Below are 5,297 nucleotides of genomic sequence, written 5' to 3' on the forward strand. Positions count from 1 at the left end.
ACACACACACACACACACCATATGTACACACACACTCCCCCCCCCCCTTTTCAATCGTCTGTTGATTTTAGATAGCGTGCTCATGAATGTATAGCTGTTGTTAGTTTAGATATTAGTTGACTAGATCATTAGCATTAGAACGTAATAAACTCTGTTATATTTTAAAGAGCAGCTGTCTGTGATTACTTTGGGCATGTATTGTGATAATAGCTGTATATGTGGTCTGTGCTCAAACTTAAACCTTCACTTTCACTCTGAATGTGTGATAGTACTCAGAGTGTTGACATTGTGAGTGAACACTAATTATGAGACTTAGTTTATCATTTGGTTATTGGTCCCTGTTTGCAGGGTGGTGCCCCGTTATTAATAATCATTAATAATTGTTACTGACATTAATAATTCTATTGATGTCAAGAATTTAGTTTCTTAGATGCTGATAACCCAAACGCGCTCCTTTACGTTCCCAACATAATGGTGCCCCCTTTTTGAGGCTGTTATTCCCAACAGTTCATATGACAACAAAGCAACAACTCAATCCAGCAACGCTGCAGCGCTAGAGCACGAGCCATTCATATTATTCACATTATTCATATTATTCATATTATTCACATTATTCATATTATTCATAAGAACAACATGATAGACAAATGAACACAGTAGTAACACTACTGCAGACGTAAAAACACAAAAGCACTTCACTTACCACAGCTGCTGTTCACTTAAAGACAAAGTCCATCCTCCTTTCTTTGTTAACAAAGTCAGTAACTCCCAAATCCATTTCTCCTCCTCTTTCAGCCATTGAGTGTTAAAAAACTTCTCTTACATATGTTTCAAGCTGAACTCTTAGTAAACACTAAGATCTGCTAGCTAGCTTTCTGTTTGACAAAAGTCACGCTGGCCCACTGACCAATCACAGCGCACGTTAATGCAGACGTACTTAGCAGGCTACCTGGGTAGCAGTGGCACGTCAAAGAATACGCCCAACATGTCAAACTAAAGATCTGATCGGTTGAAGGCTATGACAATCAACAATATCGTCCCCATTCACTTAAACTGCAAAGTCTACCTAGAGGGCATCGGGCCTCTCTCCTTACATAGAGACATAGGGGCTGAATCTGATTGGATAAAAGCTCTCCTTAAAACAAGCTGTGCTGGAAGCAGCGCTGCAGGCTGGAAGCAGAGCAACAGAGAAAGACAATGTGAAATGAGAAAATAAGCTAATGGGAAAAAAAACACATGTATTGTATTTGTGAAAAATTATTAAATTATAAAATAGCTATGACTTTGTGATTGTGTTTAGGCCAGCAGAGAAGGCTTAGCTGGCCCTGACGGCCCACCACTGCTCAAAACACTGTTAAACGTATTATGTAGTCTACAAAAGGGACATGGCATTATGAATTACACATCATGATGGTCAACTTTGAATTAACTATGACTATATAAACAAGATTTATTCTGCGCTAGCTGTGTTCAAGGTGAGTCTTTGGACTAAATAAGTAAAATCAGTTTTTGTTTCTTTAAAGCAACCCTGATTCAACCCTTCAACCCTCTCCTACAATAATTCCGTTCCCATACAACTAAAGTGCATTCTCAATTTTTAGTTAGTTTGATTTTCTTAGATTCACAAATCTATCCACAGTTTTACATTGTCGAGGAAAAGGGAGTCCTTTCAGTTTCATTGAATTAAAAGCTCCCAAGTACTTTCTTACACACTAACTAACTACACTCATGTGCCTTGTTTTGCCAGATGACATCAAACACTACAGACCACTCAATCCTTTTTAAGTCACATATTGCTGTGAAAGAATATATACATGGTTTTAAAAACGAGTAAAGACTTTGGACTTGTGTGTTTATTCCTGTGTTAAAGGTTCCCTGTGGAGTTTTTGACCTCAAGTAGTGCTATGGAGCTGTATTTTTACGAGTGGGTCCCTGTTTCGTTTATGTCCTGCACTTCCACAAAGACACAGTTCTACCAATAGAACTATTCAAGAGTCAAGATATGCTGAAATGTGCCAACGAAGTCCGGGAAGAAGAAGACTGCAAGCTAGTACACATAGTAATAACAGTAGTAGCTAGTAAGAAACAATTACTTTGAAAATTGGCTTTACAAATGTTTTATGAAGAAGGAAGTGCAATGGGCATCTGTGTTGAAGTTCAAAGATACACACATGTTGGGGTGAGAAACACAAAATGTAACCCCACAGGGCAATTTTAATGAATATGTGCAACTCAACTCTGTACCCAATTTTCTTTTTTAATTGATGTTCACATGAATATATGAGTTGAAGAGCAATAAAATAAAACATAACCTTTGATATATTTATCTGTGATTGCTGAAACTATTTTTTAAAGATACCAAGATTCTGACATGTGTTACTCAACTCCAGCTCTGGATCAGCGTGTCACTGTATTAATGGTACAATAGCGCCATCAAGTGGCTTCAAGATTAAAATGACTTTAACAGCTAGAGTTAGTGTGCACCAATAGCATGGTGTTGGTCAACACTTTCTGTCAGGACTGTATTCCAGAAACTCTTTGGGCACTGGGCTACTGGTTGTGTTATGTTAACAGCACAATCAAACCCATGTGCTATGCCCTTTGCAACAAGACCTTCTGAACAACTTTTAGGGATATTTTGATGTGCCAGTGGAATCAACTGTACCATAATCAACCATAATTCCAGAGGTTTTCCCATCATGAGATCAATTTGTACTTGATTTGTAACCACACTGCAGTTCAAATGTATGGTTTAGACTTTAGAGGCAAAGAGAAGTAAATTAATTTAGGCTCTTAAAGTCACTTGTCATTACATTTTTATTTTACATGTTAGATACAGCTTGCTTAAGTATGATTTGCATAACAATGACGGCTGTATGCTCCATATTGCCATAGGCCAGGCTGTTCTGATTCGCTGTTCGTACTTCAACTTCTGAAAAGTAATGCACTGTAATAGTAGTTGTGAGGCAGGACGGGCAGGGCTGCTGCTCAGGAAGTCAGGTGAGGTAGTATAAAGAGGAAGAACATCTATGTATGGAGGATTGAAGGGTCAAACACAGGACTTCAAACAAACACAAGACTACTGCTCGTGTCCTATGTGAAACAACGTAGATTTGTTTAACTTTACTTTTGTTATGTAACTTACGAAACTAACGCCACATGTAACAAAATTCATTATTTTATGTAACAAACACTGTTTTTAACCCAAACTACAATCTTTGAGATGGATTGAGCAAAGTAATCCAGTTCCTCCAAAAGACTTAGGGACAGCCTCAACACAATTGAGTTTTATGATGCTGCTGCTGAGTTTCAACAAGAAAACTATTACAGGAAGATGGGACCAACTGTCAAACATGGCAGTGAAAGACATGCAGATGTACCACCAATCCTCCAACTCCTGGTGGCCATGAGATTTTTAAGCCACCAGATGTTTCCAAGAGGTTGATGTGGACCTGTTTGGCCTACGCAACTCTGCCAAATCGTCAGCAGAGTGTTTCGGGCAATAGCAAGTCTGAAGAACCAATTCATCTGGTTCTCTCCTACACACGCTGGATTCTACAGGCAAACTGGATGTCCAGGGGTGCTATCTTCCTCCGGATCCATACCCTCAACTTCGTTGAACCTTTCAAACTCATTATGTTTACTTGTTGACAAAACTGGGTTATTTGGAGAAATATGTTGATTTGCAGTGCTATAATCAGGATAATGTAACGGAAAGTCTATTTAGACAGGGGTGAGAAGGTATTCGCCTATTTTCACCCGTTGAATATTCTACTTAATCTAGCAATAGCTAGCTCTGTTAGAAAACCCTTTCTTGCAGAAAGATTAAGGAGTAGTGGTAATAGTTATAATAGTAGCAGTGCTATAAAAAACAACAAAGTATGTTTAGGGAGTTGGTGGTGGATGAATAGGTCAAACTTAGAAATATACATGGCATCAGTAAGCTACATGCACACCTAAAGTTTCTAATGTAAGCCTGTTTCGGGTAGAAATAGTATTGTTGCTTCTGAAACCTGGGTGCTAATAGCATCTGCCTTAACGTAAAACTTCTGTCAATAATCAGAATTTTCAACTATTCATAACTATTTATTAACTAGAATTGACATACTGCCACTGAAAACGAGTGTAGATGTCATGGATGTTTAGATATTTTTCGATTTTACTTTGGAATTTATTTATTTTTAAATATGAGAAGAGTCAGCATTTTTTTTGGGGGGGGGGGTGGGGGGTTATTGACTTTAACATATGAAAACTGGTCATGGGGTTTGTAAAAAAAAATTAATTATGGTTATGATCATTTATTTTCTATTTCTTCATTGCTTGTTTTACTTACATATTAAAGTGGACTGGCAATATTTGTATCAAGGGTGATGAACAAGCCATGACTGAATAGGTGTTCCAGGTTGGCTACTTTCCTTCTTGGAAGATTCGAGCCTCTCTGTTTATCTGGAACATGTTTGAGCCAAATGGAGGTGAGAGCTAAGGATGAGAGGTTGTGATTGTTCTACCAAACAGCGAGTGTGATGTTGATGGTGTTGCTTTGAAAACAAAAGTGGGGCGTTGAGTTTACTTGCCCATTTCCTTCATTACCCTCCAGGGGTCACAAGCCGCATGCAGCTCTTTAGCCTCTCTGTTGCATCTCCCTGAGGTCCCCAACTGGCGCACCGGATCCGGACCCAGGAACTAAAAACCGATAGATAATTTGGAATTATACATATTGGGCACCGACTTTAAACTTTAACCCGCGCCTCTTATTCAGCCGTTACGGCACTTTTCGGCGGTGCAGGAAACACACCGACCAATGCATTGCAAATCACATCACGTGATGCAGCTCAGCCAATCAAATATGGGTATTCTGACAAGTTTCCTGACTCGAGCGAGGTTTACACACCGTGAAACACGGGGCTGAGACGAGGAAATAGAAAGAAGAGCAGGGAAATTGCGCTAATCTAAGAAGTTATCTCACATGACACTCTCCAAAAAGAGAAATGTGTTCAGAGAGAATATAATTTATAAGCAAGAATGAACAGAATCTTATATGTTAATTATTCCCACAGGCAGTTAAATCCTCTGCCCCTGTCAAGCGCTTTTCCCTGCAGGTGGCTGATCATGATTTTCAGACCCACACCCTTGGTAAACTATCAATGGATAAATCCTAAAAAAGAAAAGTCACGGAGGAAAATAGAGAGTTTAACTCTGCGTGGACGTCTTCATTTACTTTCACTGCCAACGATGTTGGCTTACCTGTATGCTTCCACAACAACCACACAGTATTTGCTGAAAAGTGTCATGCTGGA

This window comes from Anarrhichthys ocellatus, unplaced genomic scaffold (assembly GCF_004355925.1).
Source record: "Anarrhichthys ocellatus isolate YVR2014 unplaced genomic scaffold, GSC_Weel_1.0 scaffold148, whole genome shotgun sequence".
Lineage (NCBI taxonomy): Eukaryota > Metazoa > Chordata > Actinopteri > Perciformes > Anarhichadidae > Anarrhichthys > Anarrhichthys ocellatus.